Here is a 24,626-nt window from a genome sequence, read left to right on the forward strand (position 1 = left end):
TGCAAACTCAGGTCTCTCTTCAGTTAAGAAATGTGATAATCACACTATATCTTTAATTATTTTCTGTTCATTTCACAAAAGGATTTTAGCAGAGAAGTTACATGGTTAGAATTTTTTTGTGAGCATTTCTGTGCAGGGAATGGATTTTGAACAGGACAAGATGAATACTGGAAAATAGATTAGAAGTCTCCTAAAAAACATCAAGAGTTGCAGAAAGCATTTCAAACAGAGGAACAGAGAAAAAGAAAGAGACAAAAGAAATATCTAAGAGGTAAAAATCTGAAACTACATAACTTAGTGATTAACTGAATATGCAGAAAGAGAGAAAAAGAAAAATTTGGAATGAATGTTCACATAATGTATGGGTGACAGTGTCACCGGTACCATCATTAATTATAATTGGGCATACAGGGGAAGGAGCAAACTGAAGTGTCCATGTGTTGTAGCTATCTATTGCTATGTAACAAACTACCCCAAATTTCAAGGTTTTAAAATCACAGTCATTTTTTTATCTTGTCAGTCTGTTATCTGGGCAGAGCTCAGTGGGGAAATCTCATCTATGCTCCCAGAGGTGTGAACTGTGGCCGCTTGACTGGGAGCTAGAGAATCTACTTCCAAGATGGCTGGCTGCTACTTGACATTTTTACAACAGGTTATCTGGCTTGCAAAAGCAAACTTTCCAAAACATGAGAAGGAGAAGCTGTCAACTTCTTAAGGCCCAGGTCCAGAACCTGACACCATGCCACTTCCACTGTTTCCTATTGGTCAAACAGTCACAAAGCCTGGACTCAAAAAGAAGGGCATAAACCCCATTGCTCCAGATGAGGCATGTCAAGTAATTTCAAGGCCATGTTTTAAAACCTCCACATTGTCGGACATCCTAAGTTCCACTGTGGGACAAATAAGTAATTAAACATACAAATGTTAAGTTTAGGAAAGAGGTCAGAGACATACTAACTCAGGAATCATCTATCTATAGATGTAAAGAGAAAACACAGTTCCTGTAATTTTAATGAAGGTTAAGTTTTAGACTCCTTACTTCCAAACTGAAGACCTGTACCTAATTTTGTATTCTTTTTCTTAGAGACCCCAAAATTGTATTCATTTCAGACTCCACAAAACCTGGATCTACCCCTGGGTGATGTTTAAATCTTAATAGTAGATAAGATTATCTGAAGAGACTATATAGAAGGAAAAGAACAATACATTAAAAATGAAAACCTGAAAATGCCAATATTCATAAGGTATGAGAGAAAGAGGAAGGAGTTTATGAATGAGATTTTTAATATGCAGAGAGATAGGAGGGGATCAGGAAGAATTTTGTGACAGAGGCCAATGAGTAGAAAGTTTCAGGAAGGAGTGGCTGGTAAACAGTCTCAAAAAAAGGCATGAAGATCAAAAGAACTAAAAGAAATCTTTTTAAGTGGCACAATGGAGAGCCGTGTGCAACCTTGTCAAAGCTGCTGGAGGGAAAGCAGAAGCCACCTTTCAGTTTGTAGAGAGTCAATGTTCATCAAAAAACTGGGACAGCAGGAACTGTGGCTGAAAAGGCATTTGAAATAGGTGGAGGAATAAGAGAGGCTGGGAAGTAGAAAAACACAACTTCCTGAGACTGTCTTAAGTAAAAATGCAAAGCCTGAACAGTGTTATAACTCTTGAAGAAATTAAAGCAATATTTTAAAATATTCCCACAATGAAAACACTAGGCTGAAATAGCTTCATACAAATTCTCCCAAACTTTCAAAAAAGAAATATCTTCCAAGAAATAGAAAAAGAGGCAATAATGCCCCCAAGTCATTTCAAAAATGAAACAGTGTAAATAAAAGACAATATACCATGACCAAGTTACTTTTAACCCAGGAATGCAGGGATAGTTCAATATTTGAAAATCTATGATACAATTCTCAGCACATTAACAGCTTTTTAAAAATGACCAATTTAAATGATGCAGGAAAAGCCTCTGATAAAATTCAATGCAATACAAACTCATAGAAGTTGATTGTAAACTCATAGAAGTTTGTATTTCAAGGCTAGAAGCTCAGTAACTCACAGGAAATGTTGAAAGAATACTCTTTAAAATTAGGAATGAGACACTATGGTTACTTCTTGTCAACACTGAATTAAAGGTTACACTGATATCAGATACCTAATGAAACAAGTCTCCCTGGTTTCCTTGATAAGCCTACCTCAGCTGGCTTTGCTAACTCAGTGTTTGCCTAATGCCCACATGCACTTCTTCGTTGGCATCTTCTCAGCATGGGCTGCACAATGCAGTCGCCTAGTCTAAGTCTCCTGATGTCTGAGCACCACCCCTAGAAAGTCTTATTTGATTGATCAAGAGGATAGGACGGGCATCTAGACTTTCAAACTCTCACCAGGTGACTCTAATGCACAGCTCAAGTTGAGGAGCACACAAGAAGGGCAGAGAAGGGTTGGGGAGGGAAGAGTGGAGCAGAGATTCTCAAACTTGGCTGCACACAAAAATCACCTAACCTAAGAAGCTTTCAAAGATCCTGATACCCATTTGGAAACTGGAGTTATAGTTTGTCCAAGAAAAGGTTGTTCCAAAGGTCTATAGCCTTGTTGTAATCTCTGCAGCAGAGATGGAGGAACCAGATTATCCTAACCTGACTCCAGCTGTCAAAACATGACAACCATTCTTGGTCTGAGCCCTTGTTCCCAGAAAATTAATCCCATTATAATTTGCTGTTAATGTGGATTTATTTGCCATCAGGTGTGTGAATGCAATGCCCAGCCAGTGTGAGCAGCTCCCTGAGAACTTGAAATAAAAGGAAATGCAGTTGTATTCAGAGAATTAAACCATAAACTCTACCACAGTAAAGGTGTTCATATACCATATCTGTAGCTATAAACTAGAAAATTGCCTGTAAATAAATGTATGACTAACATTTGGAAACATCTAAAACTTAAGTCAAGGTAACTTGAGTGTAATCTAAGGGAAGTCATACTGGAATGTGATTGTAAACTAAAACTGGCTCAGTTTTATCATATCTGTCCAGAGAAAAATTGTAAAAACAGAAGGGAAGTGGCAAGTGGGTACATAGAAAAGTCAAGTCTAAAGATCTGAAGGTTGTCAGTGTTTATCCAGCTCTGTCCAGAAAAGAGGCATTGAACCTATATACCACATGTATGTTGGTTGTGTAGAGATATATCTTATTGTAGGCTGGTATTAGTAACATCAACTGACATTTACAGAATGCTTACTATGTGCAGAGACCTGTATTAAACACAGTTTTAATACTTCTATAAATCTCTTCAGATTGACATTATACCCATTATAAAAATCAAAACACAGAACCTCAGAAAAATCAAGGTCGCACAAGTATTACCTGATGCATCTTTGATTCAAATCTCAGTGGCTTGAATATAAGAGTCCTGCCTCCACCACTCTGCTAAGCTGCTCCCCTTGCCTTGAAATATCCCTTTAAGGTTACTTAACTTCTTATGCTCTGGTTCTTTGCTCAACAGACAAGATTTTAATCATTAATTAGGATTCCAACATATGCTAATTCTAGAAAGAAATCATTCCATTACAAATGTACTTGCTTTCTCACGTATACATCATCTTTCTTGAGTTTCATAAAAAAAAACTTAAAAAAACTATGTATCTAGATCGCATCCTATACCTACTTTTAAACCAGAATCTCTGATTCAGTAAGATCTCCAAAGCTTTGTTATATGCAGCCAAGGCTGGGAACCACAGGTCTCTACTTTCTCCCTAGGTGATTTCATCAGCTCGCCTGGATTCAATTACTAAACATATGCCAATGGCTTCAAAATCTGTCTATCTTGCCTGTAGTTACCTTCTGAACAAGAATGCTTTGACTCCAACAGCCAGCTCTACCTCTGCTCTTGGAAGCACTAAGGCTCCCCAAAGGCTTAGAGCTTCTCCATCACAGTTGTGTCCACATACCTGATTCTTCCCAGTAGGCAGCAACCTCCACAAGGATATGATGAGAGGCTGTCTGTGAGGACTGAAGCAGAGTTTCTCAAGTCTCCCTTAGATGTAAATAGGAATGTGTCCATATTATTGGCATATCTTGCAAGTGGAAATTAAGAGCCATGGCTAAGAAGAGGAGAGGTACAAAAACAAGAATCCAGGAGAGTGGTGATATTACTGATTTTTAAAGGTTTCTGAGGGCAAAATACAGGGGGGGGATAGGGGTCTGATTCCAATGAAATATACATTAGAAACAAAACATCACTCCCCCCTCTAGAAGTACGAACATGATAGCAGGAACAGAGTCTGTCTCAGGTCCCATCGAACTCTGAACAACATTGCCCAGAAGTGACTTTCCTCACATTTTCTTTCCTCCTTTCCTATCAGTGTAAAAGAGGTAAAAAGGGACTCCCCTGACCCTCACTGGTGAGAAAAGAAATCTTCCCACAGCACTGAAAACCACATGATAAGAAGGGACTTTCCTGCCTAAGTGACAGGATGGGAATCCCCTGCCATAGAGGCATCTAGAAAGTAAGGGATGGCCATCACAAATGGGGTAGATAACACCCAGCCAAGGAAGCCAATCTTTTCTCAGCTCGATCTGTACTTTTCATAAGCTATTTCATTGAGTCTGCATTATTACTCCAATTTTGCAGATGAGAAAACTAAGCTTGTCCATGGTCACCAAGCCAGCAGGCGGTAGAACCCAGGTGTCAGCCCATATATATTAGAATAATTTCAGAATCATTTCTGTTTTCTCCGTGTTACAGGGCACTATCCTGTCTCTGTTATCCACTTATTTTAGAGTTATTTTCCCCTCTTATTCCTATAGTAAGAGCAAGAAGCTTCAAAGAAGGTGGTTTTAAAGGGAAAATTCAAATGACATGGTAAAGGTTGAAAAGTTGTTCTCAAAATGTTTCCAAAATATCCCTTAGTATCCTGAAATAAAAATGAAGCTCATCTTTGATCTCATATCGAAAGTACACAGAATATTACCATGAATTGTTTCCATCCACCACTACCGAGATGGAGGAACCTGGCATTCATGCCTGTAAGCAGTCTGTTACCCCGACTCTGGCCAGCTGGGGAGGCCCCGCAGCCTCCGCCCTGGGGCACACACTGCCCCACCGCTGCCTCAGGTTTCACCAAGCAAAGGTGAAGGCATGTAGCAGGTCCAGTGGCCCTTTATTTGGCCCACCAAATAAAGCCACCTTTTCAGGCCTTCTTAACTGGATCTAAAGTACAAGAGGGCGTCGCTTGCAAGTAAGCAGAAGGCTCTGCATGTCCGGACAAAGCCATGCCGACTCCTCAGTCGCTTCAGCTGGGATTACTCCCTGACTCACTGCTATGCCAATTTATTTTGTTGCTTATATTCATTAGATTAAAATGATATAATTAGGCAGCAAAATGTGGGCTTGTTTGGTGTGCAGCATCGCTCCTGCGTTTTTTGGTCACGTCCCTCTGTTTAAACCTCAGGGGGAAAGGAGACTATTTTTATTCCCATAGTACCTTTCTAGAACAAATTAAATATTGTTTTCTCTCGCTGCCTACTTCATGATCTCACTGCTTTGGGGCTGCATAATGGGAAAGGAACCATTTTAGTAATTGCCATATTGTGACGAGCCATGGGGAGTGTTACAGCTACTGTGTCACAGCACTTAAGTTCCAGTTTATAAGAATAAAAATAGTGATCGAGGGGCATTCACCAATGTATTGTTTTTCATGGTTGGCTCAGTGGTTGACTAAAATGGCCAACGATACACAGAAATAGTCTAAACCTTCATTTCTAATCCATGCACATTTCAGAAGAAGCAAAAGTGAACATAAGGGAAAAATACAGAATGTTCCAGTGCCTTATGAACAACTGGTGCTCAAAAAAATAGTTGTTGATTTGATCTTTAATATGATTTAAGATCCAGCTCTTTTCCAGTTCCCTCAACATTAAAGACTAATGCTTCTTAATGAAAGCAAGTTCTCCATTCCCCAGTGGTCCCCTAGGCACCCTCCGAGCCCCCATTCATCTTTCCACCACCCCGCCTGTCCAACCCTGTAACTAAAATATCATCTTCTTTCTGATTAAGATCTCATACTTCATCATTTAGCAGCTCCTGAAAGCCTACGTTCTCCTGAGAAATGCCTTTAATCTATCTCCCTACATACACACCCTATCAGGTAATTCCTGTGATTTCTTTTCTCACAACACCCCACAAAATTTATGTACTTCTTTACCCATGGGTAACAAAAAATGTATTCTGTATGTTTGTTCCTTGTTCTTCAATTGTTTTTCCCCATAACTATACAGGAGGAAATACAGTAAGAAAGCAGGAATCCATCTGCTGTGTTACAGAGAATCTCCACACCCAGTTTAGCATCACCACCTACAGTGTTAGTTGTATGGCATTTAAGAGAGGCTAGAGACTGAAAACTTGTTATTTCAGTATCACAAGCAAGAACAAGGTGTCCCTGCCTGCCTGTCGGTCCTCACTGGTTTTGTAGGCATAGGTCACCCTCATCTATGCCCTTAAGAAATTATCAGAGAATGGCTGAAGAGAGAATCAGGCAGAATAATCACTTTTTAGAAATGTAATTCACTCATCATACTCACCATATCAAGAATGCCATTAAGGGGCTCCCTGCCCAAACCAGCCAGGTTCTAGGGCTTTCACTTTGTTGTCATTGTTGTTCTGCTACATTACCTTGAGCTTTTATAAACTCATCTCAGTCCTTTCCAAAGTGAGTCAGCTTCTTCCGTCCCACTCGTGAATTGTGCGATTTATTGGGATCCAGGCCGAATGGCAGCCAGATGAACAAAGTCCCACATACGTCTTTTACATGCCCAAGAGGGGACCTGCCTGGTGTGCCCTGACCATCTGCCATCCACCCATCCATCCACACAATTATGTTAATAGCCTACAGTGCATTGCCTTGGGCATCAAGGGTACCATCTGAAGCAGGGCAGGTAAGGGCCCATTTTATAAAAATTACCCTGTAAGACATAAGCCCCCTTCCTGGTCTCTAGACAAAGTATCAGAAGAAACATAGCTGTGTCCTTTTATAGACTTTTTATCTTTATACACAGCTTCATTGGGACTATATTGGTTCCATTCATTAGCTCTCTCTTCCCCTCTGCAACATGAAAGAATCAGGCAAAATAATACCACTGGTTTGTACAAAGTGCCCACTTCTAGACTCTATTTCATAAATCTATGCCCAGCTCACATATGTGGGAATAGAATGTGACCACAAAGCCAGTCAAAACCAAGAGACATGTCCCAAATTCAACTGGATAATATTTTAATATGTGTAGAAATTGTGGATTGTCTAGAGAAGAAATGTGTTAGAAGAATGCATGATTCCCTCCAGTTCAAAGTCCTTTAGAGTGAGATGCAAATACATTTACATATTTTAAGAACCAAAGAAATAGAAAATCCAATCAAGCACGGTTGCTAAGCCCCTTCCTTAGCTTGGTACAAGTACATGGTACAGATTACATATCTAAAAATCTTAGTTAAATAGCAAGACTTTGTTTTAGCTTGGTACAGCTAGATCCTGCAGATTATACATCTAATGATCAGTTAATAACAGACTTTCCATATAAAAAAAACTAGGAAAATTTAGTTGAATCCAGTTGATATCTGCTATGAGATCACTCCATATGGGAGCCATTTATTTAGCAACCATGAAAAGGGGCTGCTCAATACCATTTCAGTCCTAGATGAGGACTTACTTATGCCCAAGCCAGGGTCTCCAGTCATTAAACATCTTCAAAAAGCTGAGAAGGCAAGTCTCAAAATCAAGTGGTAAGGGAACCCTCAAAATTCATCAGGATAGCACATTTTTTCCCATATGGATAAACATCTTTAATTCCCTGGAATTTTTTTAATTTAATAATTGTTCAATAAAATCAAATGTGTCATAGGTATAATTTTATATTAAGAGATATGAGTATATTTGGAACTTAAATATTCACATGAGAATTTGGCCTCTTCAAGTAATAGTTCCCTTGTAATTCCCATCTAAAATACACAACTGAGTTATTGGTTTAAAGTTGTAATTGTAAAAATACTACAACATTGGAAGATTTAAGAGATTTTCATGTTACCATATCTGTGATATGATTTGTTAGATTTATAACAGTTACTTATGCACTTAGGAAGGGTTTGTTAGTTAAAGTAATCAGTGTCTAAAAGGAAAATCAAGCATATTTAATTTTAAAGGAAACTTTTAATGTTTCAGTTTATTCAGTTAAGCTTGTAAATGGAACAAGTACTAGTCAAAGACCCCCTTAAAAGTGATGGTTAAAATTTACTGGATTTGTAAATAGAAAAATAAGATTTTAAAAATTGTTAACTGAATTTAAAAGCTTAAAAAAGAGTTACATTCATGGATTTATAACAATTAATTATTAATTTTTAAAACAAAAATTCAGTAATCTCTTCTGCTCACAAAAGCTATGTTAAAGGATATTTTTAAAACATTTAACAACATCCTTGAGAACTCAGGGCTTGAACTGGGAGAAAGAGTTATGCTCAACAGAAAAGGCAGAAAAAAGTATATGCTATATGGCTCAGAGTTAACACTAAATCAGACCTTTTCTGTTACCTTCTGTTATCTTCCAGTAAATGCAGGAGAAATGCTGCAAGATAATGTGCATGAAGCAGATCAGAATTATTTACCTATTTATTGACTGCCTACTCTGTGTTTAACATTATGGGAAAATACCAAAGTATATGAAGTTTGTTATCTAGTGAGGCAGGTAAAATGCACAAAACTGAAGCAATTAGAGAACAGAATGATTCCGTTCAATAAGCAGTTCTTGAGAACCAGCCTTGCAAGAGATACAGTGATTGGCTTGGGGAGGTGGTGGGGAGGGGTTGGGCTCAAAACAATGAGCTTTATAATTAAGTGCTAAATTGCATATTGCCAAAGTCAAGTGAGAAGCATTCAAAGAGAGATACCACAGTATATTAGAATAGCAGAGATTTAAAGAGGAGGAAAGAATTGATCTGGGCTTTGATGGATGAAAAGGACTGAAATAGGAAAAGGTGGGCAGGACTGGGAGGGAGGGAGCGGTGCTATGACCCTGCAGAGGAACAACAAAGAAGCCAGCAGAGCAGAGAGGCTTCATGCTGAGTGATAGTGGCAATAGACTATGGAATGATTTCTACATTATACGAGACTAAAACAAGAGTTACTAGTCCAAGTTACTGAGCACCAGAACTAAAAACAATAACTGCCACCAAGATTTGAAAGAAGTGTCATAACATAAGATAAATCAACTGTCATAGCAAGGAGCCAATAGATACTACTTAAACTAGATTAATCAAGAAAAAATATATAAGCATATATTTTTAGACTTTTGGGTGCAACTACCAGAGGAAAGAAAGTTAGAACAGCTTATCTGTGAGAATGGAACTAAGAATGAGGAGGGCGGGAGTTGAGAGAATGATGCTTTCATCCTAAGCACTTCTGTTCTATTTGAATTGATATCAGGTGAATATATTAGTTTGAGCTAAATATGAAAATTCAAGACAAATAAACTTTGTTATTAGGCCACATTTATTTGACCTAGAAGCACATTTACTATGAAGCTAATAAAGCTTAAGCTTCAAAGCCCCTCACTTGCACCAACTCCCCTTCCAAGACCTACAGCTAATTCTGTAATTACATATTTTCTATTCCTCTTTCTCAAAAAGAGTCCCCCAAGTCATGTAAGCTTCAGGCCCTGGCTGGCCCTGGTGAACTAAGACCTTTTTCATTTCTTACAGTTTCTAATTTCCTAGAACAAACCCACTCTTACCGTGTATTATATCACTTTTAATCGAGGTGCATGATCTTAGCTATCCTAGTAATTTTTTTCAAAATAAAAGCCCCTTCTTGATTCAGAAAGCAATATCAAGGAACTTTGATTTTTAAACAGGGAAATGACTCGAGGGAAGTGGTGATTTACAAAAACATTCCCTTCACATAGTTAGATTGAAACTGGAAGAGACCAGAAGCAGAGGGACCAGTTGAGAGTTGTGGCAGCAATTGGCAAGTGAGGTATGATGAGTTGAACTGGGTGGTAACAGAAAGAATGGAGAAAATGACATAGATGCAAGAGGCATTTTAAAACAGAATTGATCAGGCCTGGTTACCAGCTGATAAGCTGCCCCATAAACAGCAACAGTCAGGGTACTTCCAAATTGCATGTTGGGAGAGAGCCTGATTTTTTACTATCCATTTGGCAGACTTCTCATAGGCTTTAACCAAAAGTTTGATCAATAAAACCAATTTGAATGAACACATCCTGCCAGTCATTGTGTAACTCCAGCCAAATATTTATGGATGGAGTTCTATCAGCAAGGTTTAAAACCATGAACTTTATTTTAATAAACAATCATGAACTTTCTAGCTCTAGATATGTATTCGTATTCTGGCACACAGCCCTCAGGAATGTGTGCTGGCAAGAGAGGCTAATAAATGGATTCAATTAAGATCCCCGACAGTCCTTGGAACACGGGAGTTCTCACTTCGACACAGTTTCTATCGCTGCCCATACTCCTCCTGTGGCCGACTGATAATAGTCCACATACTGTAGGAGGAGATGCATAACAAAATTATTCTATGATGGTAAAGCCATTTGACACACAACAAACAAGTTAAAGAATTTTGTGCGAACATCAAACTATTTCTTATTGCCCTTGTGAGCTAGTACTATTTTTTTTTATTATCTCTACAGCTTATTTTGGGTGGTGTGTATGTAACTGGGGGATTCTGAATTCATAAACTGTCAGTTCCTGGATTTCTCTGTGGAAATGAGAATTTAAAATCATGTTTATAGGCAGCCAAACCAGCACAGCTGACCTGGAAAGTGAAGTCAGTTAAATGATGCACCGGGGTTGTTGCCTGATGGGTTGATCTGACTGCAATGCATCTGAGTAGATTAACAGCCAGGCCTGAAAAGGGGAAACTGCTTTTTCCTCATCCTCCAGCTGCACCACCCCCCACTCTACCCCAAGGTTGGGATTTTTTTCTCTTATAAATAAAGCCTAATGCTCTACCCTTTTGTCTAAAAATAAACATATTAGCTTTTTTGATGGCATAAATAAGGACTAAAATTCCACTTACTACTCCAAATGCCTGCTGAGTACAGAAAGTAAGTTAAGATGTGGAAATACAGAGCTAGGTATGTGTAGTGCTTTCCTGCAACAGCTCCAAAACTAGTGAGTAAATTAGACAAACAGCCAACCTGTCTAGGCAATGACAGCTGTCATCAGTTTCCAGGTTCAACAGTTCCACCAGTATATAAAAAGAAGAGGGGAGACGTTCAATGCACCATAAATTTTACTGCCCTCTAAATCCCATCCTTTGGGACATTTTCTCCCACCTTACCCTATTATTTGTCCCCACTCTCTTCACATCATTCAGCTGTCTGTCTCCATTGGCTTCTTGCCACCAGCACCATTGTAAACATGTTGATGTAGTCCTCCTCTTTAAAAAGCAAAATCAATTCCTCCTACAACCACTACCCTTGACAATTCAAACTTCATTAAAAAATTGTGTCCAACCACGGCGGCCTCCTCACCTTCTCATCCACTGGGAGGTCACACCTGCCCCTACTTCACCCCAGGATGGCTAGTTCTCCATGGCTAAATCCAGTGGCCTTTATGTCCGTGATCGCTCAGCAGCTTTTACTACTGGTGAACTCTCCCACCACCCTTAACTTCCTTGCAAAAAAAATCGGTCAGATTTTCACTCTTCTCTGACTATTTCTTCTCAATCTCTTTCGCTGGCTTGTCTTTGTATTAGTTTAATGTGATCCCTGGGGGCGTTTTCTGGCTCTCTTCTCCATGCACACAGTCTCCAGAGATCTCATCCTTTCCAAATCAGTCACCAGATCTACATCTGCATAACTGTAACTGGTTACAGTTTCAGAACCACAGATCCAATGGGCAGCACCATTCATTGGAGAAGCTCCTCAGGCATGGGTCTGAAAACAGGCTCATGTTTCCGCTCAAACTCGTTTTCTCTCCTGCGTCTATCACCTTGTTAGACAATGTCACAATCTACCTAGTTTTGCTGCTCTGAAGAACACTGTTGCCAGTATGGGCAAAGAGTTTGATGTCTTAAACGTTGTTCTCATTTATCTCTGTTCTGATCCAATTAGTCTAGATTCATTCCTTTCATCCTATTGTTCATGTAACTTTCAAAGTCAATCATGTTAGAAAAATAAAATGTCTCATTAACTACTTTGGAAGATATATAACAGGCCTAAGTGGTTCAGAAATCGTTTAACAGAATAGTTCAAAAGATATTATTAGTCTTTAATCTCTTGCTGAAGTGCCACCAGAAATCTAAATCAGTGTCTTGTATGGACCAGAAGGATTAGATGGACTACTATTTGGGATACCTTAACAATACCCTAGAAAAATTTATTCACAAGTAATTACATACATACTATTTTATAAGTAGATCTATACTCAACTTCTGCTCTTCTTTATATAGTAGGAAATTGTGCTTAATTAGTATTGCAATGGTCAGTCAGGCAAACACAGAGCAAAGGATGGCTCAAGTGTTTGGTTTCAATACTTTCTGAGACTTTCTTCACCTGAAGAATGGGATAATGACACCTACCTCACAGGCATGTTGGGAGGATGTACTGAGATAATGTGTGCAATATGCCTGGCATATTCTGGGCACTCAAATATTTCAACAATTTTTAAAAAATTTCCCACGATTCTCTTTCCTTTATTTTGAGGCAATTTAAGGATCCTGGTGCAGAATGAAATACATCTAGGAAAAAATCCAATATGATTACAGATCAGAACTATTCCAAAAGACCTGCAGGAGATTAAATTAGGTTTTAAATTATTTCAAGTGTTTCAAGTATCCCAGACATAATTCTTCAGGTGCCCTCTATAATGGACCCAAACCACTACAGCACCTTCAGAGTGGACCTGACTTCTTGAAGCCTACAAAATTCTCACTGGTAAGATTAGGTTAAATGGCCAGGCGCAGTGAGGACTGGCTTTCCCTCCATAGGTAACCACCTCATACTGAATTTCTCATAAATCCTCAGAACTAAGAAGGAGAATTGAAAGAACGTAGGGGATAAAGGAGGACTCTCAAACATTACCAGCTATCTGCTCTAAAAATTCTTATCTTCCTTTAAGCTACCTTCTTCAAAACAGCAGCAAACTGGGGAGATGGTTTATGCAATGAGAGAAGGGGAAGAGGTAGAGGGGTAGGGAGACAGCTGACCACACCTAGGAAGGAACAGGAATTGTTCTTTAAATCATTCCAGGGGGCGCAGCGTGACAGTGAGCCGGAGGGGAGCACGTTCTCACCAGACTCCCAGTGAAACAGAAAGAACCAAGCTCATGACATCTTTAGTTATAACTGTGTGAAAATGTGAAAAGTCCATGTTACTGGTGCTATAATCCAGCTACAAACCCCCAGCAACCTTCACAAGGAGCGAGAGGTTCTCAGCAAAGATCCCTTCACAATTTCTTTAGTGGAGCCCTGACAGGGAGCTCCCACAGAATGGGTCACAGATATAACTGGGCCTACAGTTCATACATAGTGAACATGTTATTAATGTGTTCACTGGCAACGTTGACCTCCTGGTATTTCCCTTTTACTGAAAAAATCCAGGTCTGACTTTTTTCTAGGACAGCCATCTTCAAACTGGGATACCCATACGCATCCGCTGTGGGTTATGAAGACTGTCCAAGGAGTACACAGAAAAGGATAGTTTTAGGAGAATCAATTTTCCCAACTTCTATGAGTACTAGCTGAGAAAGAGCCTGATGTCAAGGTGACTTACCTCCTGTTTTCTCACTTTACTAAAGAAATGCATACCAAATGTTATTCAGCCATAAAAAAGAAGGAAATTTGCAACACGGATGGACCTTGAGGGCATTCTGCTAAGTGAAATAAGTTAGACAGAGAAAGTCAAATGCAGTATGATCTCACTTATATATAGAATCTTAAACAAAACAAAACAAAACAAAACTGAGTTCATAGATCCAGAGAACAGATTGGTGGTTGCTGGGGCAGGGGAAGAAGGAATGAGCAAAATGGGTGAAGTGGGGGAAATAGGTAAAAGCTTCCAGTTATAAAATAAATCAGTACTGGGGAATGTAATAGACAGCATGGTGACTATAGTTAATAATACTGCATTTTATATTTGAAAGTTGCTAAGAGAGTAAATCTTAAGTGTTCTCATCACAAGAAAATAATTATAATTATGTATGGTGATGGATGTTAACTAGGCTTATTGTGGTGATCATTTCACAATATATACAAATATCAAATCATTATGTTGTACACCTGAAACTAATGTTTTATGCCAATTATATCTCAACTTAAAAATTAGGCAATATAGATAAGCAGGAATATAATAAATAAGTAAATAAATAAAATTTCCAGTACCCAGAAAAAAAAAAGAAAGAAATGCATTACTTATACCCATTCCTAATCTTACTGTACTCACTGCCCACGGCAAGAACATCTGCAGCACAAAGCAAAAATTAAGCCTTAGAGTAGATAGAGAGGAAGCAAATATTTTTAAAGACCTGAAATAAATACCTTTGCTAGTCAGGTGGTATCTTAGTTCAGACTGCTGTAATACCATAGATTGGGTGGCTTATAAACAACAGAAAATTATTTCTCACAGTTTTGGAGACTGAAAGTTTAAGATCAAGGCACTGACAGATTTGGTGTCTGGTGACAGCCTGCTGTAATTCATAGATGGCCATCTTTTTACTGTCTCCACATGGCTCAAGAGGAAAGGGACCCCTTCTGGGGTCTCTCTTATAAGAGTACTAATCCCACCCCTGAGGACTCTATCCTCCTGACCTGACCACCTCCCAAATGACCCACCTCCAGATACCATCCCATTGGCGATTAGGTTTCAACATACAAATGGGGGTGGGGGTATACAAACATTCAGTGTACAGCAGGTGGCTTCTTAGTCTTTGCTTCCCAGAAGACTGAAACAGGATCCAATCATGGCTGATTTTTGTCAAGTCATGAGGTCTTTGGCAAATGATTCAGTAAATGAAGAATGAAAGAAGAGCAAATGAATTTGGAGATGATACTGCTTTTAAAAAATACTTCCATTTCCATTTACTTGTTTACATGGTAACATTTCTTGTGTGCACACAAGTCGTTGCATAAACAAAAAATTGGAAATAGAATTAATGCTCATTCTAGCAATGGGTAACAGTATTCATCCATGGATACATATACTAATTGGAAGAAAAGCCATATTTACTTCATTAAGATATAAAATCAATAAAAGTTAATACTTAAAGCCATATAACCACACAGAATTTTAATTAAAATTTATATTTATTTACTTGTCTCTATAAGGATAGCTGTATGAATTCAAGGAGGAAAAAAAAAACATCTAAAAACCTGCCAGTGTTAAAGAATTTCAAGCTTGTTAATATATTTTTTAAGTGAATAATGATGGGTATCTGATAGCTGTGGTATTTACATCCCAGTGGATACATTTTCAAAAATGATGTAACAGTTTAATTCTAAAATATCAATTTTTGCAGTACACTGGATATTATATCCTTTGCAACAACTTGAATTTATAATGCAAAACTATAGCTGTCATTTTTAAAAGAAGCTGAGGCTGCATCATATTTCAACATTCTATTAAGGATACATGAATAACAGTCTAAATATGAAAACTATTATAGAACAATAGTCCCTAACCTTGTCATGAGGGACCATCCCCTCTAAAACATAAAAAAAGACAAAGGGGAAAAAAGGCAGTTGCAGTTTTACTTTCTGTATCTATTGACCAAGAAATATTAAATAATAAAACACTAGTAGTAACACCAGTAACACTTGTAAATTATTAAATTTTTATATTCATCACAAAAGCATGCATGCATCTAAAGACTTAACCTATTACAGACTTAAAGTGCATTATCCATTATAATCAAGAGAGAATGTTCGAGGCACCCAAGGATCCACAGAAACTGTTCTAACACCACAGCCTCCGGCCTCAAAGCCACATTGCCCCAGCTGGGTCCTTTGACCTTTGCAGAGTGGTCTTTCCCTGTGAGAAGGTCAGGAAAATACTCACAAGCCCATTTCAAAGGGACTACTTCAGAAGGGGTAAATAGATTAAAATGCCTTTTGCAGCCAAGCAGGTAGCTGCCTAGGGGTGAGCTGGGCTGAAAAGGGGCAGTGGCACTGTTGACATGCTTGTGTTGCCAAGAGCTTTTCACTTAGCAGGAAAAGCTGGATTTTTATGTGAAATCTCTGGGTTTTCAATCTGATTTTTTTTCTAATGGGGCCTACCTCCATTGTGGAAAGCAATATAGAGGTTCCTCAAAAAACTCAAAATAGAAATACCATTGACCCAAAAACTCCACTCCTAGGAATTTACCCTAAGAATGCAGCAGCCCAGTTTGAAAAAGACATATGCACCCCTATGTTTATCGCAGCACTATGTACAATAGCCAAGAAGTGGAAGCAACCTAAGTGTCCATCAGTAGCTGAATGGATAAAGAAGATGTGGTACATATACACAATGGAGTATTATTCAGCCATAAGAAGAAAACAAACTCTACCATTTGCAACAACATGGATGGAGCTAGAGGGTATTATGCTCAGTGAAATAAGCCAGGTGGAGAAAGACAAGTATCAGATGATTTCACTCATCTGTGGAGTATAAGAACAAAGAAAAAAACTGAAGGAACAAAACAGCCGCAGACTCACAGAACCCAAGAATGGACTAACAGTTACCAAAGGGAAAGGGACTGGGGAGGAGAGGTGGGGAGGGAGCCATAAGGGAAAAAAAAGGGAGGCATTACGATTAGCAGACATAAGATAGGAGGGGCGAGGGGCACAGGGAGGGCTGTACAACACAGAGAAGACAAGTGGTGATTCTATAGCATCTTACTATGCTGATGGACAGTGACTGTAACGGGGTATGTGGGGCAGACTTGGTGATGGGGGGAGTCTAGTAAACATAATGTTCCTCATGTAATTGTAGATTAATGATAACAAAATAAATTAATTAATTTAAAAAAATGGGGCCTACCTAAATACAAATGCGAGGTGAATTCAGCCCTCGGGCCTCCAGTGTGCAGCCTCTGCTCTAGTGCTACTACAGAGCATCTCCCAGATCCAAGGACTGTTTTATTGCCTCCAACAACCAGCTGCAAATAGCAACTGAGAATGAAATTTAGAAATACCCATAGTCATATGAGAGAGTAATTTTGTGAATATGATTTTCTGAATCTAAATTTTTAAATGGGGTTGTATATTTACATCTGCTTTTCAATATACTTCTCTAATTTTTTAAAACAAAAATTTCAGTCGTCGATGGATTGGAAAACTCAACCACACATAACTAAGCATGGCTGTGGTCTTCATCAAAGCCAAAGGTCTATTTGAAAATGCTGTCTTTTCTAAATCAACATTAGGGCTCATAACTGAGTGTCAGTTGCTGGAATCTTCACACTGAATGCCTGAAAAACTCAAGCCTGTGAATTAAAATGCACCCAGTTCTAACCAGCTGACATTTATTTGACAGTAAAGGCCTAGAGAGTGAACTTTTTTCCAAAGGAAAGGCGGAAAGAGCATGTCACTCTGCAGGACCGTGGCCAGACCCATCAGGCTGCCGTTTCCTCCAGGGCCAGCTGGGGGCAGAGGGGCCTGACGCCATCAGTCACGTGTTCTTCCTGCTTCCCCCAGCACCGGAGCACCAGCCCAAAGGCCCTCTCCTCAGGGTAAATGGCCTGCTCTCTGGCTCTGGCGGGGCGTGTCCAAATCTCCAAATACTGTACTGAGCTCCTCCCAGGCCAACACTCCTGCTTCTCCACCTCCAGCATGCTTCCTTTCCACTGAATTCCCCTGTTTCGGGTCACACATTGCTCCTTGCTAGACAAAGGTGTTAGCCATCTAGTTCTGGAGCTTTGATACCTGGCAACCAACTTCCTACCGTGCAGCTTCTGCCTAAGCAACCCACCCACCTTCACCCTCCACGGCTTAGGCCAAAGCTCCAGGATAGATAGTGGTTGCCAGGTATGAGTCTCAGCATCCAGAATGAGGGGGCTGATGCCTTGCCTAGCAAGGACTGCTATAACAAGTAGTCATGTCTAGGAGGGGCTCAGGCAAAGGCAGAGGGCCAGCAGATGAGGTAACAGAAGTGTGTGACAAGCAAAGAGACAAGCTCCCAGGTCTGCACACTAGTCTCTGCTGAGCTCAGGGAAAGCCCCTGAGCAAACAGTGGGTGGGTTTGCGGTGAGTCCTCACCACTCCCCTTCTACAGCTTCAAGCTTCACAGACCCAACACCGCCTGAACCATCTGGGGGGCTGGTATACCGGGCCCTGCCAGCTGCCTGTGCATAGGAAAGGGAACATGTCCAGGGCAAGGCTGGTTGGGGAGGGGTGTAGAACAGGCCTGGGGAGGTGGTTTTAGAAGTACAAATCTCGTGAAAGACCATCTGGAGGGAAGTGGTCATAATCTGTACAAATTCTCCTGAAATGATCTAGTGCACTAGGAAAATTGTTACATTGATGAGAAACATGGCTGCTTTGCTTTCTCCTTTGGAGGCCAGAGACTTTTCTATCAATCAGTGATCTCTCCCTGCCTGAGGTACAGAGGGAGCAGATGAGGCCAGGGAAGAACTGCTCTCCCCCTGTAATTCTCCAGTAGTCAAATTGGGGCTGTCTGCCATTTATTTCAATTTAAGACACTAAAGAGAATTTGAATGAATCAGCCTTGCATGTGTGTAAAGAAAGAAATAGCCTGTTGGGCCAAACAGAAAAGGAACCGTGTTATGTGAGTAACTGAGCTTTACGTATTTTAACTGAGGTCTGTGTGTGTGTCTGTTTGTGGGTGTGTGTAAACAGACCAAAAGTACAGTAATCCATACAATTAGTTATTTAAGCTATTACAAGTGCCATTACAGCACCGGGGAGGGAAAGAACGACTGAAAATCATAAAATTATTTTTACAAACTCATTCTAGGAAAAGGAAATGCCAGAGTAGTAAGATAAGGAGTCTTAATTAACAACAAATTCATCTATTTCCCTCCTTCAAAATGAGACTCTCTTCTAAGGCAATTTGCTTGGAGAGCAGTTTGTACCATAAATCTGGGACATGTTTTTATGTGTGTGTTTGCTCCGCATGAGGCTTAAGAAAAACACAGCAACCAAAGCAGCCAGTCCAGCCCTGGAGGAGGGACCTGGAAGACCTAATCACCCTGATGGTCATTACATAACAGACAATCGCACACACAAACCCCAAGCGTCGCAAAAGCATCAGACTTTGGCTTCTAGTCATAAAAGACGCCTTTTTTTTCCTTCGTGAGGATTACTAAAAATGCTTCTTAAAGACCAAATGAATGTCTTTGGTAGAAATAGAGGTCACTTAAGAATGATTTATAAGCGCACCCCAACCCAAAATGAAGCCTGTATGCATATCTAAAGTGATCTGTTTTTAGTGCAGCAAAAGCTCCTAATCTGTTTCTAATCGGTGTCCTGAAGATGCTCCCCACAGGGAAAAAGTCCTGCCTGGGGGGCAGCCGCCCCTCCCGAGGCCACCCAGCCCTGCGTCCAGGTCCCAACCGGAGTGCTCCTCTCTTAGATAATGCCAGGTACTCTGGAAAGTAGCCGTGTAATAATACACAAACCCCTGATGATGTCAGCGTGTTATTGACTTTCCAAGTCTGAATGACTGAGCAGAGGAGCGGGGGTGGGGCGCGATCCATCCGGCAGCGCAGGGACCGGCCAAGCGAAAATGGGCTCGCGGGCCCGGCGGGGGAGGGGCGGCTCGCAGGCGCGGCGGCAGCTCGGCACTCAGGCTCCGCCACGGCGGCGTCGGGGTCGCTGCAAACGAGCCCAGGCGCGACTCCCGGCTCCGGCTGCTCCGCTGTTTGCGTGCAGACACTCCTCAGGTAGACAGAACTGAGGCCGGCCCTTCGCCCCCGTCCACTGGAGGCTTCCACCACGTGGCAGAGCCGGGTTACAGAACGGGAGGTGAGGGCGAGAAGGGGGACGCCTCCCTGCCCCTCCCCCACCTCCCAGCGGCTCTTCCTCCCAAGCTGCAGTACGTTTCCAGTCCTGGGGGGTCATTTTCCCTGGTGTATTTCTTTATGCAGAAGGTCCCCTTGGAAACTGCACCCAGCGGTGGTGACATTTTATGGAACGGATTGGCTTCCTTTACGGCAATGGCTGTGGCAGTGGCAGGTGCAGAGCTGTAGGTTCCCATTCTCACCACCCAAATTGACCACAGGGCAATCTGTCATCCTTAAGACTAGGTGTGAACCGGACTGGGTTGCCCTTAAATGGAATTGCTTTCCACAGCCAGGGATCTGGAGGGAAGCTCTCCAGACTGGGGCGTGGCATTCCTCACCGGGCCTGGACTTTTCTTCCAGGCTGTGTAACCCTGTCTCCCGCACTCCCTTCGGCCCACCCGGCTTGCGGGTCGCACCTTTGGGATCAGGCCCGCAGCTCTGCAGACTGGCGGAGCCCCCTTGCGCCCTGCACTTGCCTGTGGAAATCCTCCGGGTAAGTCCAGGCCCGGCTCAGAACCTGTGCCCCACCCCCACCGCGAGGGCCTGGGCCTGGGCCTGCTCCGAGCTCGGCCACTCTCCCCCGGAGCTCTGTCTGTGGACGCACCTGGTGGCGCAGGCGGCACAAAGGTCGTTTCCAATACTCCCCTGCCACATGTCAGCTGTGCAAGCGTGGACAGGGTGCTCAACCTCTCTGTATCCAACATCTGTAAAAAGGGCATAGTAGCAATCCCTTAGATCACTTTTGTGAGGATTAAATGAAAGCTAGGTTTCATAGGGACTACTTTTTTCAAATATTTCAGTCCTTTGCCTTCATTAGTAGAGTTACACTTGTCAGGCCAGAGCCCCTGTAGTTATTTCTGAAAACAGCAGAAATACTGGGTCCCTTGCTTCCCCCTACCCTGCTGCCTTCGTGGGGCCCGCTGCCTGCCCCCTGCCAGTCCGTAGGATTGCCAGGAGAGCCATTTTATTGCACGGGTGAGGATGGGAGTGGGGAATGTGCCTCTGACCTAAACAGGACCTTTCGCAGCTGCTTCCCAAATCCCTGCGTTCTCCGCCTTGCCACATGAGATTGGTCCAGAGGTGAAGAGCTGACACATTTTAGTCCAATCAGAAGCCTTCTTGGGGAATTTTGGAACTGAAAGTGAAAAAGTCCATTTCTCCCCAGGGCTAACAGCCAGATATTATAAAGTTGGGAACCTTCTGTACAACCATGTTTCGCACCATGCTGTGAAGAGGCTAATCTGAAGACAGAGGTAGAGGCAGAGACAGAGACGAGACAGATGGAGACAGAGCTGAGAAGCCAAGAGAGGTCTGATGTGTCCCTGCTATGGGCCTGCCTGCCCCAGATTCCTGGTGACAATCCAGTATTTTTTTACAACAAATTTTCCTTATTAACTTAGTTTGCATTTTCATTACTTGGAAACAAAGCAGTCTTATTTAATACATCACAACGGCATTTATTCGTCTAACATGTACAGTATCTTAGTTGAGTTCAAGACTAACTCCCCACCCCCTACCATAAGCCCCAGAAGGCAGAGCTGTGTCTTTTATCCCCTACCTTATATGCGTCCTTGCCTCACAATAAGGTGCTCCATCAATGCTCTTCAGACTGAATTAAGCAAGGGGTGAGCGGACAGGAAGTGCCCTGGTGCCTGTTGGAACAAGAACCTTCAACTGATTCACTTAAAGGAAAAACATCGCCTATTGCTGCATCTTCTTTAAGCCCATTTATTTTGCCCTAGTGGTAATTAGGGTTTATTCGAGTGAATATTTCTGGGCTCAGAGAAAAGAGAGGAGAACTTTATCCCCTCGTGTGGATAAAAAAGAAAAGAGAAGAAACTTTATCCCCTCGAAATTGCATTTAATAAAAATCTTGGAGAAAAATGAGTGAATCGTCAGGCTTAATAACTCCCTCTGGGTTATTGTTGGAGAAAGGCTGAGGAAATGTGCAGTATTCAACATTTATAGGACAGTGGATCCACATGTTATCTCAGAATAAAATGCTGTAGTGATTTAACCTCCTTTTTCCCCCCCTCATTTATTTCCAAAAGGTTTTTTTCCAGCCCATGAGTCACTTCCAGTCAGATCCAAAGACAAAAGCGGGCTAATTGTGTGCCAGTGAGTCAGGTTCCCACCCTGCCTTATCATGAACACGCTCTGGAGCTCCAAGAAGACAGAGCGCTTCTCAGCCTATGAGGCACTGAGTGGAACCTATCATACTCCGCTTCTGGGCAGGGCTCCTAGGGAGCAGTGCTGGCCCTCCCACTCCTCCTGGCATCTGGCAGCAGATCTCCCAACTGATAGCACCTTAGGGTGTCTCCTTCCCAGGGTTATTTTCAATCTTGAACTTTTCATGCAAGCTACCCTGTTCCTGCCCAGAAATAAAAAGGTGAACATAAAACGAGTACCAAAACGTCTAGCCATCCTTCAAATAATGAAGGAGAAAAGGCAGAAAAGAATAGCTACTAGACTAGCTTCGAGGGCTCCGGAAGAGTAAGTGCTAAGACTGATGATGCTCAGTCTCAGTCCCTCGCTTTCTTTCAGCAGCATTTACCTAGTTGACTGTTTCCAACTTCTTGAAGCATTTCCCTAGAGGATTCCTTGATGCTGTTTTCTTGTTTTCCAACCAGCTCTCTATTTCTCACCCTCACAACATCTCCCACCCCTCTTCTAGGTATCTTTCTCTTCTAGATGGTGGTACTACATCCACCTGACTCCTCATGTCAAAGAAGCAATCCTCGGTTTGTTCTTTTCTCTCGTTTACCACATCCAATGCATCAACCTGTTTACCTCCAAAAGATATCTCCACCCATGTACTTCTCCCTATCACCACTGCCACCATGCACAAAGCCACCCCCATCTCTCCACACTCAACCCCCTGCCCAGGCCTCCCAGACCTTACCTAATCTGCTCCCTTTATGCATTCACATCACCTTCCCTCAGCTCTCCCCACTCTAGCCACATAAGACCTCTGTTTCTTCTTCTACTGCCCCACCCCGTCCTACTTTAATGCTCCTGCTCTTGGAGCAGATTTCCTCCACCTGGAAGACTCCTCTGGCCCTTCTGCAGCTGGTTCCTCCATATTAAGTCCATTCTGGCTGCTATAACAAACATACCACAGACTCGGTGGCTTACACACCAGGAATTTATTTCTCACATTTCTGGCTGTTGGGAAGTCCAAGATCAGGGTGTCTGGTGAGAGCCCACTTCCTGGTTTGCTGACAGATACCCACCTTCTTGCTGTGTCCTTACACAGTAGAGAAAGAGATCATCTCTCTCATGTCTTTTCTTATAAATGCACTAAACCCATTCATGAGGGCTTCACACTCATGATCTAATTACCTCCCAAAGGCCCCATCTCCAAATACTCATGTTGGAGATTAGAGCCTCAGCATTGACTGTGGGGGGTTACAGACACTCCGGCCACATTAGTTTACTCAGATCATGTCAGTGGTCACCTGCCTAGAGAGACCACCACACCTCACCTTCTCTCGCATCACCCAGTTGATGACCTGCACAACGCTTATCATAATCTGTAGTGATCGATTACCTCATTTCTTTATTTGTTGGCTTCTGTATTCTCTATGTCCCCATTGGAAAATAACCTCAGGAAGGCACAGATCTTACCAGGCTTGCTCACTGAGCTCCATGATCAGTCTACTTCATAGCAGGTATACACAGTAAGGCCTTTTTGATGAATGAGTGCAGACAGGGGAGAAAGTTCAGTGTAGACATAGATAAATCAGCCCCTCAACAGTGGAAGTTCACTAGGGAGACTCTAGAAGCATCTCAGAAGGGCACAAAGGCCTGAGACCACCCAGTGTGTTCATGGAACCCTGTCTTGACCCCACTTATCCTCCAGTTATTCCTTCTTTACTATGCTTCCTTTATTACTAAACGGGGCTCAGAAGAGTAGTCGTGGCTCATTGTCTTCAACTCCTCTTCTCCCATTCTCTCCCACTTCTCACCAATTAGACACCTGTGCCCCATCACTCCACTGAAATGCCTCTTCTTGGTGTTACCAACAATCTCCATATTGCTAAATTCAACTGTCAGTGTTCAGGCTCATCTTAGTGAGTTTAGCAGAAGCATCTGATATCACTGATCACTGGTTCCTTCTGAAAATACTTTCTTTACTTGGCATCTGGGGCACTACCCTCTACTGGTTTTTCCCCCTTCTTCCTGACTGCACCATCCCAATATCCTTGCAGCCTTCTCCACTCTGCCATCTTTTGTCTTCTGAATGTTGAAGCACTCCACATCCAAATCCTGTAGGCTCTATTTTTAAAATAGATTCCTAATCTGATTAGTTCTTACCACTCGCTTCCACGGCTGTTGCCCTGGTCTAAATCATAATCCTCTCTCACCTGATTATTCCAACAGTTTCCCAGCAGGTCTCCCCACTTCTGCACTTGAAACTGTTCACAGCACAGCAGCCAGAGGGGCCCTTTGAAAATATAAATCAGGTCATGTCACCCTCCTTCACAAACCCCTCCAATGGCTTTCCATTTCACTCAGAGTCAAAGCCAAGTCCTCACAGTGGCATGTAAGACCTGACCATATCTCCTTATATTAAGACCCAGCCCTCCCAATTTCCTTCCACTCTCTAGCTTTCTCATTGCATTCCCGTG

At 41.8% G+C, this 24,626-nt stretch overlaps 1 long non-coding RNA gene across 6 annotated transcripts in view; it reads right to left on the bottom strand.

The window, feature by feature from the left end:
* LOC118969278 (uncharacterized) overlaps positions 1-21,663 on the bottom strand; it is a 36,019-nt gene extending 14,356 nt beyond the window's left edge. For 3 of the 6 annotated variants that reach the window (XR_012129374.1, XR_012129372.1, XR_012129371.1), the window contains exons 1-3: positions 21,554-21,644; positions 20,600-20,699; positions 3,935-4,087 (exon numbers count right to left, since the gene is read on the bottom strand). This is a non-coding gene — a long non-coding RNA (uncharacterized lncRNA). Of the gene's footprint in view, positions 1-3,934; positions 4,088-20,599; positions 20,700-21,553 lie in introns of all 6 variants that reach the window. The other 3 variants (XR_005057231.2, XR_012129373.1, XR_005057237.2) reach the window with 3 other exon arrangements.
* Positions 21,664-24,626: the final 2,963 nt, after the last annotated feature.

This window comes from Manis javanica, chromosome 3 (assembly GCF_040802235.1).
Source record: "Manis javanica isolate MJ-LG chromosome 3, MJ_LKY, whole genome shotgun sequence".
In the NCBI taxonomy this organism is placed as follows: Eukaryota; Metazoa; Chordata; class Mammalia; order Pholidota; family Manidae; genus Manis; species Manis javanica.